This window comes from Triticum urartu, chromosome 5 (genome assembly GCF_003073215.2).
Source record: "Triticum urartu cultivar G1812 chromosome 5, Tu2.1, whole genome shotgun sequence".
NCBI lineage: Eukaryota > Viridiplantae > Streptophyta > Magnoliopsida > Poales > Poaceae > Triticum > Triticum urartu.
In genome coordinates, this window is record NC_053026.1 from 469,359,680 (window position 1) to 469,371,736 (window position 12,057).

A 12,057-nucleotide genomic window follows, 5' to 3' on the forward strand; every position below is an offset into this window, starting at 1 on the left:
GATGATACACTGGTTGGAAACATAACTAAGACAAACACATGTTAAATGTTGTACTTTCCACAAAATGATGAAGAAACCTCTCTGATTGGAAAATACCAGTTCTTGTCGAATCTCTCACTTGGTATATCGTAAAGCACAACCTGCAAAGGCATATCTAAAATCACTTAGGGATGCTCAATACTGTTATTACCAAATATTTCATGGGCATACAGCTACACGGGTCATGATACAATGATATACATATTGTAAATATAAGAAAGACATCAATCCAGATAGCTCAATTGAACTTATCTATATTTTTTAATGTGGAGAACATACCTCAGACTTTCATCAACACTATCTGCAGTTGATACTTGTGTACAAACAATTACATGTGCCATAAACATTCAAATGGTTGAACAATTACGAAAATAATATTTTGCCCAAGCCACATCCCACGTACAACCAGCCATTAGATAAGGAATATGAGGAGAACAAACATGTTAATTTAATTTGGCTAGATCTGTAACAATGCCTTGCCTGCAAACAACACGGAGAGAAGTACATGTCCACCGAAGTCAAGTTGGCTGGATCTGTAACATTGGCTTGCCTGCAAACAACATGGAGAGAAGTACAATTCCACCAAAGTGTTGTCATCCAAATAGCAGATCAAGATGAGCGATGGTACTGGCTCATGTATCACAAAAACCATTATCATTCACTGTGCAGGCTTGGGAAGATTAAAATTCGAAATTGTACTCAATTAAGTTTGGATGGGAAAGACTGACCTCTTCCTCCTGATAAATATAAACAACTTCAAGGCAAACAACTGAATCTGGTACATGAGAATCTAACACTAATCTCTTTTTTGTTGACATGCACATGACAAAGGAAAATGGAAACTGCATACTTTTGGGGATTTGAGGATGGGATAACCATAGCCAACTTAGGACTTTGGGGTCAATCTCCTCATGTACAGTGTGCTGCTTGCTGAAGGGAGGGGATGAGACCTATTGAAACATCCACACGGCGCAGCCCAATAGACGTGCTGATGCATTGACAGTATATGGAATCCTAAATACTCGGTCGCCGCATCTGTATTCGAGAAGGAAGCCCACCTGAAATAGGTGCTGCGGGAGATGAGGAGACGGTGAAGACGGTAGGTGACGCCCATGGCCTTGACAACGACATTGGAGAAGCCGCCGGAGCCGAATCCCTCTGCCTGGACGTTGTCGCAGAGCGCCGAGAGGTTGCAGTCCATGGAGCGGAGCTCCGCCGCCGCGAACACCAGCTCGTACGGCCGCGGCGCCTCTGCCGGCCCGGGCAGGCCGCCGCCCCCTCCGCCATCACGGGCGGCAGCGGGTGCGACTGCTGCGTTTTTTGTTTTGACATTACGGCCGGGAGGTGGAAACGAAGGGTATGCCGTGGGCGTGGGGACAGACAGTTGGGCTTCTTTCTTATGTTTGCGTTTGGAGACCATTGGGCTTCGGTATGCACTTTAAGTCTGGAAAAGGGAGCAACGAAGCGGCATATAAAAATGTCAATAAAAATTGGTTAAAATGGAAAATAATCGCTAATGTGGCAGTTTGCTGAGGTGGATAGGCTGCATGTCTAGAGAAATAGCATAGTGGGGATGAACTATTTAGGTATTATAGATGGCTAAATGCTCATCATAAGTTGGCCCATCTCCAAGAAAGATTAACAGTGATGTCCATTTCGAGAAAGTTTAACAGAGATGTGCTCTCTGAAATCACCGTTGCCTTTTGCCTCAGTTACCTGTGTTTGATCCACATCAAAGTCATATGTTGCTGCTCTTGAACTTATAATTATCGCAAATAAGATGAATTGGGAGTGAGACTGATCTGATGTGTACATGACTTGAGGCTAGGTTCTTCACGCAAATGTTCGGTGAGAGTACAATTTTTTTTGACAACGGGTCAGAATAACAATTTAATTGCTTGGCAATCTACAATGTAGTTTATCTCCCTCTTGTAAATTGCATATTTGATAAACTGGTTTTGAGGTTCAATGTGAATAAGCTTGGATCAAACCATTTATGCTATGGAAGTGTTAGTGTGGGCTATTTTTGGTTTTACATCAAGAAAATAGTGTAGGAAGTGTACTAGTGTTCCAAAGTTTTCAGAAGGAATATTTTATTACCTTAAAAAACATCAAGCTGGCGTATTGTTATTCTAATTAATAACTGTTGTTGTCCTTTCACCTTTCAAGATACTAAATCACGGCCGTCAATCTGCTCTGGTTGATATATTGCAAATTCTCACAATTATTTGTGAAGGACACAAGCTGCCATTGGCTCAAACCTGGATTCCATATTGCAATAACAAAAATGGTATGTCCCATGGTGGTAGCCTCAAGAATGGGCGGTTACATTTTGATGGTTGTCGCATTAACGGAGTATGCATTTCAACATGTGATGTGGCATTCCACATTGGCGATGCTCATATGTGGGGATTTAGGAATGCATGTGTGGGGAGTGTTTGACAAAAAAAATTACCAAAATTAAGGTTCGCGTCCCACAGAACTATCACTTTTAAAAAAGTGACTGATAACTGCCAAAAAATTGGAATCCTGTGACTAAAAACCACCACTTTTAAAAAATGACCAGTTTAGAAGATTTAAATATGTTTATGACATGCAGGCCCGTTTGTCATGGCTGACATGACGGGAAAGTCAACTTCGCTTATTTTTTACAGTTAAGTTGACCGTTAGCAGGTAGACCCCACACGTCAGCATCACCTTCTTCCTCCACCATGCCCCTGCCTCTCGTCTTCTCCAAGAAGTCAGCCGGGAGCAGCCGCTCGAGGTCCGGCTCGGGGAACTCCCTCTGTTCCTCCGGCGGGCTCCTCACCGCCCGCAGGAACCGGTGCCCGGAGCTCTCTAGCCCGCGAGTGATCTCCTTCAGCTGCGCCGCCGAGAAGGCGCCCTTGCTGCCGAAACAGAGGAACACAACGCTCTTCTCCGGCTGCGCGTCGAGCCACGCGAGGCACTCGTGCCGCTTCTCGCCGCCTGCGCCCGCGTCGCCGCCGTTCACCAATGGCCCGATGCAGTAGACCCTCGGCGTCGGTCGGTCGGGCACGCAGACGCCGTCGGCGAGCGCTTTCAGGGCCGTGGGCTCCAGCCAGTCGAAGCTGTTGACCAGCACGCCCCTCCCCTCCGCGATGCGCTTGAACTGGTGCAGCCAGACCTTGGTGAGGTCGCTCTCCTTGTCCTGCACCGTGACCAGCATGTCCACCGCGTGGATCGGCGGCACGCCGGGGCAACGCACGAGCGCGTCGCGCATGTCCCTGAAGGACGGCAGGCCGGGGGTAGAGGTACGGCAAGTTGAGGAAGACGGCGAGGTCGCTGGCGGCGGAGGCGAAGAAGAAGTAGGCGGGGAGGGCGAGCTCGGTGGCGACGTCGAGCGCGTCGACGCAGAACATGTCGAGCAGGAGCGCGTCGGCGGGGGCCGGCAGCGTGCGCAGGAAGGCCCGGAGCGCGGGGTTGGCGAGGCGGAGCGTGTCATGGGCGCGCCTGACCGGGTGCGCGGCGGGGTCCGGGCTGGGAGGGACCGGGAGGAGGCGGAAGGCGATGGAAGGGTTAGCCGCGGCGAGTCGGGCCACGGCGGCGGCCTAGGCGGCGTCGCCGTCCGGTGGGTCGACGACGGCGAGGACGGTGTTGTGGCCATGGCGGAGTAGGTGCTTGGCCAACTCCACCCATGCTGCCTGGTACGCCGTAGTGCGTGTAGAAGATCGGTGCGCATAAGGTGGCGGTGAGAAGAGCAAGATGGCGGACCCGAGACGGCCGGGGCACGCCGCCATCCGGCTTGCCGGCGGCGTCCACGGCATCCTGCTGGATCTCTGCTGCGAAGGTGGTGATAGACTTCATCGGCGATTCGGCATCCCGGACTACCGCCGGTGTGCTGCTCTACTGCTGGTAAGGTGTTTGTTGAAATGTCAAAGAGAGAGGAGGAAGAAGGTGATGCTGATGTGTGGGGTCCACCTGTCGTAATGGTCAGCTTGACGGTAAAATATAAAAGGAGTTGACTTTCCCGTCACGTCTGCCCTGACACACGGGCCCCGTATGTCATAAACACATTTAAGTCTTCTAAACTGGCCATTTTTTAAAATGGTAGTTTTTAGTCACAAGTTTCTAATTTTTTGGTAGTTATTAGTCACTTTTTTAAAAGTGGTAGTTTTGTGGGACGTGAACCTCAATTGTGATAGTTTTTTGTGAAACACTTCATGTGTGGCCGTGTAGGGCATCACCTACAGAAGGGACAGGGGGTTGCTGGAGATGCATTTTTCTTGAACAGGCCTTGTTTCTCGAAAGATGTCAGTCAGCTCTCTAAACTGGATTACCCCCTGTTTTTCCTGCCACTGGATTGCCGAGAAGGCAGTGAGCAGACGACACTTCTCGAGTCTATTTATGCTATGATGAAACAGAACAGGCATAGTTTGAAGGTACCTTATCATGGAGACTTTGGTTCTCCTCAGTTCAGTGACATGCGTGTAATTGAGAATGGAAACATGAAGGAAACAGATGCACAGAATTCAGAAAGTAGGCATTGTGATTTGTGAATCACCTTTGGTGCTTGACAGAAGCAAAAAGATGCGGGGGAACACTAAAAATGCTGCAGCAAACATCAGTGTCCAACACCATCCCTATCCACAACCGATAAATACACCACAAGCAAAACCAAGATCAAAAGTATGGAATCACTTTACGAAGATGGATAGAGCGCGGGCGATTTGTATCCACTGCAGAAAGGACTATGCAACTGACCCAAAACAACATGGGACTTCTCGCCTATCGAGACATTTGTAAGCATGACCATGAAAGCCTCATCATCAGGAAGTGGGAACTAACCCTCCCATTTCCATCCAACTGTTGGGCGCTGGTGTAGCTGTATGCATAGGATTGCATCTAAAGACTGGAATACCTATCAGAATCCGGGTTATGTATTTTCTTAGAAAATATGGTAAGAAAGGAGCGCTCGATATATGTTTCTTATAAACTAAGCTCTACGTGGTGTTTGTATTATTGTGTTCTTCTTGTTTTGCCAATATTACTCTGTCTCCTCGGTTAGTCGCAGCTATATACAGTTTCAAATTGCATTAGAAGGCACCCATATTTATTGGTCGTGGGGTGTTGAGTGTCTTTTGGTCGACTCATCGCTCAAAGAACCCTTCAAATGGTTTGAAAATGGGGGTATATCCCGTAAAAACGTATTTGTATCTTTTTTCAGGTAAAAGCTATATAACTAGCCTTTTCTTTTTTGAGGGAAAGCTATATAACTAGCCGGGAGATTAATTCATAGTGGCCACCTCATCCAGATCCAGGCATCGGCCCAGCCACTGACGACATGCTGGGCCAAATACGTCAACTATGTAGCCGCTTCCTCCTCCTTCATAAAAAAGTCAGGGTTTCTGCCTCCCGCCGGCGCCGCCGCAAATCCGCCTCCTCTTGAGGTGAAAAATGCTTCGGTGAGGTTTGTGCCAAATTTCACCTTATTTGAGCATCTGAGTAGCCCTTAGCAAAAAATACAAATTTTGGTATGCGAAACAGTTTACTGTTCTTGTACTGTTCGGACCCTTTGTTTTTGCTGAGAACTACTCAGATGTCTGAATGAGCTGAAAATTAGCACGGACCTCACACACTAAAACATCTCCTATGGAAAAAAAATCTTGTGAATTCAAAAAATGGAACAAGAAAAAGGAAATAAAAAACCAGGAAAAAGGAGAATGTAAACAAAAGAATCGGAAAATGTTCTCAAACTCGAAAAAGGAATCATGAATTTAGAAAATTGTGATTTGATTTTCTAAATGTTCAAAAATTTTAGAAAATGAAAATCGGACAATATTCGTGCATTTTAAAAGTTTTCAGGAAATCAAAATAATGTTCCTAAATTTTAAAAACTAGAAGAAAGTCGAATAAATCGAGAAACGTAATTGGCCAGGGAAGGTTATAGAACCTTTACAAAACAAGCCCAAAACAGACTCAAGAATGGGCGCTCACATTTTGATGGTTTTCGCAGTCACGGAGTATGCATTTCAACATGTCATGTGGCATTCCACATTGCCGATGCTCATATGTGGGGATTTAGGAATGCATATGTGGGGCATCGATCATCTACAGAAGGGACATGGGGTTGCTGGAGATGCATTTCTCTCGAACATGCCTTGTTTCTCGAAAGATGTCAGTCAGCTCTCTAAACTGGATTACCCCCTGTTTTTGCTGCCACTGGATTGCTGAGAAGACAGTGAGCAGAAGGCACTTCTCGAGTCTATTTATTCTATGATGAAACAGAACAGGCACAATTTGAAGGCACCTTATCATGGAGACTTTGGTTCTCCTCAGTTCAGTGACATGCCTGTAATTGGGAATGGAAACCTGAAGGAAACATATGCCCAGAATCCAGAAAGTAGGCATTATGATTTGTGAATCACCTTTGGTGCTTGACAGAAGCAAAAGGATGCGGGGGAACACTGAAAATGCTGCAACAAGCATCACTGTCCAACACCATCCATATCCACAACCTATAAATACACCACAAGCAAAACCAAGATCAAAAGTATGGAATCACTTCACGAAGATGGATAGAGCGCGAGCGATTTGTATCCACTGCAAAAAGGACTATGCAGCTGACCCAAAACAACATGGGACTTCTCGCCTGTGGAGACATCTATAAGCATGACCATGGAATTGACCTCAAAGCCTCATCATCAGGAAGTGGGAACTAACCCTCCCATTTTCATCCAACTGTTGGGCGCTGGTGTAGCTGTATGCATAGGACTGCATCTAAAGACTGGAATACCTATCAGAATCCGGGTTATGTATTTTGTTAGAAAATATGGTAAGAAAGGAGCGCTCGATATATATTTCTTATAAACTAAGCTCTACGTGGTGTTTGTATTATTGTGTTCTTCTTGTTTTGTCAATATTACTCTGTCTCCTCGGTTAGTCGCAGCTATATTCAGTTTCAAATTGCATTAGGAGGCACCCATATCTATTGGTCGTGGGGTGTTGAGTGTCTTTTGGTTGACTCATCGCTCAGAGAACCCTTCAAATAGTTTGAAAATGGGGGTATATCCCGTAAAAACGTATTTGTATCTTTTTTTCGGGTAAAAGCTATATAAGTAGCCTTTTCTTTTTTGAGGGAAAGCTATATAACTAGCCGGGAGATTACATTCATAGTGGCCACCTCATCCAGATCCAGGCATCGGCCCAGCCACTGACGACATGCCGGGCCAAATACGTCAACTACGTAGCCGCTTCCTCCTCCTTCACAAAAAAGTCAGGGTTTCTGCCTCCCGCCGACGCCGCCGTAGATCCGCCTCCTCTTGAGGTGAAAAATGCTTCGGTGAGGTTTGTGCCAAATTTGACCTTATTTGAGCATCTGAGTAGCTCTTATAAAAAAATACAAATTTTGGTATGCGAAACAGTTTACTGTTCTTGTACTGTTCGGACCCTTTGTTTTTGCTGAGAGCTACTCAGATGTCCGAATGAGCTGAAAATTAGCACGGACCTCACACACTAAAACATCTCCTATGAAAAAATAAACTCTTGTGAATTCAAAAAATGGAACAAGAAAAAGGAAATAAAAAAACCAGGTAAAAAGAGAATGAAAACAAAAAAACGAAAAATGTTCTCAAACTCCAAAAAGGAATCATGAATTTGGAAAATTGTGATTTGATTTTTTAAATATTTGCAAATTTTAGAAAATGTTAAAAAATTTGGACAATATTCGTGCATTTTAAAAGTTTTCAGGAAATCAAAATAATGTTCCTAAAATTTAAAAACTAGAAGAAAGTTGAATAAATCGAGAAACGAAATTGGCCAGGGAAGGTTATAGAACCTTTACAAAACAAGTGCAAAACAGACTTATAGAATAACTGTGTTGCGCGGGTTAGGGGAATACATGGTTATCCAGGGACGTGGAGTAACTGGTCACGAGCACAGATGTGCTCGATATCCCGTGCGTTCGCTGCTGTGTGGGGATCTGGGTTGATTCTTTATACGGTGGGCTAAGAATTGCTGGTAAATGGGCACTGTGTGGGAATACGTATGTGGCAGACCTGGGAAGTGGGCCAGTTCAGGACGGCCGTCAACTGGTGACGGGCTGAGCCGTGGCCCAGTTTCACCTACGTCCGTCTGATCCGTGGCTCCGATAAATCTCTTTCGTTCAGAGGGCGGCAGTCTCGAACGGAATGCAGTTCTAGTATCTTCTTCCTCAACTCGGCCGCCATTTTTGGTAACTGACGAAGGAGAGATATAGTGACGGAGAACAGGTGGTCGACGCGCAAAATGGAGTTCCTCGTGCAGCCAATCATGAGGTATGTCAGTCAGATGCATTTTTTGTCCACCGTAGCGTGCGATTTGAAGAGTGGAGCTCAGGCGGCTGAGGTTTTCTATGCTTTCTCCGCCACAGATCCACTCTGATTGAGGAGGTCGGAAGATTCGCCGGCGGATGGTACTAGGCGAACGTTTGTGCGGGTGGCACCGCAGGAGGCCACGGGTGTGAGCGGCGAAGAGCAGATCTACCGGGTGTGGAGCGGCGGCAATCGACGGGGAAGATGGATCCCTAGGATCTTGGTCGGAATAAGAGGTGAGGGGAACTGGATTTAAATCGATCAGTGCTATGAGGAATTTCAGTAACCTATTTTCAAGCTGTGTATGGCCGTGCAGTGTTGTTGACTGAATTGTTTGCGGCAGTAGATAGCCAATGCACCTTGTCGATTTAAGATTAGTAGACACAGCACTGCAATTATAATATAGCTGGGGAGGCCGTACTAAACTCTAGAACTGAGCAGTGGAGCCATTTTTATAGATTTTGAGAGCACATTAAGTATACTATGTACATAACAAAACTCTGTAGATCCATGACAGTAGTCGACAGGCAGTTAATTAAACATTCATTTAAAATGGTGCAAAATGTGGAATCTGCAGTTGGAAATGGAAATGCTGTAGATGCTATTTAGTTTGTCCTATGTTTTGTCCTGCTGCATATAAGATGAATGAAATGAGTGTAGAAGGTCGATGTAAAAATATAGCATAAATGAGAAACAATGCAAAGTGGTTTCAAATGGATGATTGACGGCACCGAGTTGTATGGTTCTATGTGGTCATGAAAATAGGCCTAGAGCATATGGAGAGTCTGCAAAACTCGAAAACGCTAGATAAAAACTACGTGCAGCTGATTCCATAAGATTTTTGGGAATGCATAGGTCCTGACACGAGTAATCTCGAGTGCAGGGTGAGGATCGGTGCTACTGCCCCCGGAAGGACGCCTTGAGGCATCGGAATTGTCCACCGGGAAGATGAACCTGCAGGCACTTGGTTGGGCTAAGAGGTGCATCCTCATTAATCTCTGTGTGTAGTTTTCAATTTTTCGCTGGCATGGAGCAGGTTTGCATGAATAGGTTTGGGCATCTGGTAATTTTCTTAGGCTGAGTTCTGGTGGGCATGATGGTGTATAATGGATTATCAGATGTAGATCCCCTAGTAAACTTGTGTGGATGAAGCATTAAATTTTTGAGAGAGAAGTTAACCATGATCCTGGACACCTGTAGTGAATAGGGCATTGGTATTTTGCAAGACAGTTGGGAATGTTTCGGCATTTAATTATCGACACAAAAAATAGAGAAGTATAATGTTGAACCTGATGCAATTCTCTGTTGATCTTCGGAAATGAGCAAGTGCTACCTGTAATGAAGTTTATTAGTAATTTGATGGCTGAAGATAGACCAGTCTCCTGCAAGTTTTAATATATGTAGCTAGAATTCCGGGTACATGGCCTGTGGAATTATAGTGTGATATAATTAGCAATGGATTGTCAGATGTAAATCCGTAGTCTAAACTGGTATGAATGCAGCGTTTAATTTTTGAGAGAAAAGTTAACCATGATCATGGACACGTGTAGTGAATAGTGCATTCGTATTTTGCAGGCATATCTATCTCCTCTGTGGTAGATGGCGAATCCAGGGTGTTCTAGTCTCTAATTTGTTGACTCATCTCTTTTTTTGTGGCCATGGTTGTGTGCAAGTTTCTGTTTGTTGAGGAGGTGGATGAGAGCGCGGCTCCAATGGATCCGGTTGTCATGGTTTCGCTCCCGGGCGCCGTCCAGGCGACAGCAACATGCAAGGGGGCTGGTAGTTCGCCAGCGCTGGCCATGAGTGTGGACGCATAGATCTGCGAGGAGGGAAGGGGCGGGAAGGATAGATGCGAGTCGTCACTGCAGGTATCGGAAATGTCCATTGGTAAGATGACACCGCTGCTACCTGGATGGGCTAAGATGTCAGTCAGCTCGAATCCCTTTTGCGGTTTTCCATTTACTGCACTTTGAAAATTGATATAGTTGCGAAGTTTACAATTGCAAGCAGAGTGTGACAGTGGATTAGATGGGGGTCGCATCAAAATGATGTAGGATTAGAAAAATTGTTAGGCCTCTCAATGGTTATAATGTGCATTATGGGCATGAATCAACTGGTACAGTCAGCCCATTTTGGGTGTGGTTTTCATGGGGTTCCAGGTACAAGACATTGAAAATAGAAACATTCTATTGTTGGTGCTTGTGAGCGGCGGAAAATGCATATGAAAGATCATTATTGTGGGACGGTTTTAGTTCTTTTCGTGTTTCCTGAGATGGGCTAGGTGTAATTGCTGTTCGATGTGGCTGTTTGGTTCGGAAAATGTGGTTAGTTGTTAGATTTAAATTTTAATAGCTGCATTTATGAGGCTGTTGGGTTGGGAAATGTCTGCATCTCTTGGATTTAATCCCTGTTTCATGGGGATGTTGGGTTTGGAAGTGTGGCACAATTCCTAAGGCATGGGCACTGCAATTGCAGGGTGAGGATAGGCACGGCCGCTCGTTGCAGGAAACCATGCTCGTCGTGTGTGACTGCATTTGAGAAAATTGTAAGGGGGTATGCAGAGAACCCTTCTAAGAACGTCATTGTGCCGATTCTGGGCGCAAGCTTTGATTCGCTAGGAGAAGCTTATGATTTCTGCAACCTTTATTCCTGGGAGAGAGGATTTGGAATAAGGTACAAGAAGAGTAGAGTGAATGTCGAGAGGATGAAGGGCATGCAGGAGATCGTGTGCGGGTGCTCGGTATGTGCCGTCGGCAGCCAGCATAAATTCTTTTCTATTCCTTTTTCTTGTGGGGAATTTATGCACACGCTGTGAAATTTTCTTGCAGGGGAAGGCTGGCGTGGAGAACACTAGGTCCTGCTGAAGGAAATATGCCCTAGAGGCAATAATAAAGTTATTATTTATTTCCTTATTTCATGATAAATGTTTATTATTCATGCTAGAATTGTATTAACCGGAAACATAATACATGTGTGAATACATAGACAAACAGAGTGTCACTAGTATGCCTCTACTTGATTAGCTCGTTAATCAAAGATGGTTATGTTTCCTAACCATAGACAAAGAGTTGTTATTTGATTAACGAGGTCACATCATTAGTTGAATGATCTGATTGACATGACCCATTCCATTAGCTTAGCACCCGATCGTTTAGTATGTTGCTATTGCTTTCTTCATGACTTATACAATGTTCCTATGACTATGAGATTATGCAACTCCCGTTTGCCGGAGGAACACTTTGTGTGCTACCAAACGTCACAACGTAACTGGGTGATTATAAAGGAGCTCTACAGGTGTCTCCAAAGGTAAATGTTGGGTTGGCGTATTTCGAGATTAGGATTTGTCACTCCGATTGTCGGAGAGGTATCTCTGGGCCCTCTCGATAATGCACATCACTTAAGCCTTGCAAGCATTGCAACTAATGAGTTAGTTGCGAGATGATGTATTACAGAACGAGTAAAGAGACTTGCCGGTAACGAGATTGAACTAGGTATTGGATACCGACGATCGAATCTCGGGCAAGTAACATACCGATGACAAAGGGAACAACGTATGTTGTTATGCGGTCTGACCGATAAAGATCTTCGTAGAATATGTAGGAGCCAATATGGGATCCAGGTCCCTCTATTGGTTATTGACCGGAGACGTGTCTCGGTCATGTCTACATTGTTCTCGAACCCGTAGGGTCCGCACGCTTAAGGTTACGAT

At 45.2% G+C, this 12,057-nt stretch overlaps 1 pseudogene; it reads right to left on the reverse strand.

Moving 5' to 3' along the window:
• Positions 1-2,680: 2,680 nt before the first annotated feature.
• Positions 2,681-3,824, reverse strand: LOC125507161 (annotated as a pseudogene).
• Between the last annotated feature and the right edge of the window lie 8,233 nt (positions 3,825-12,057).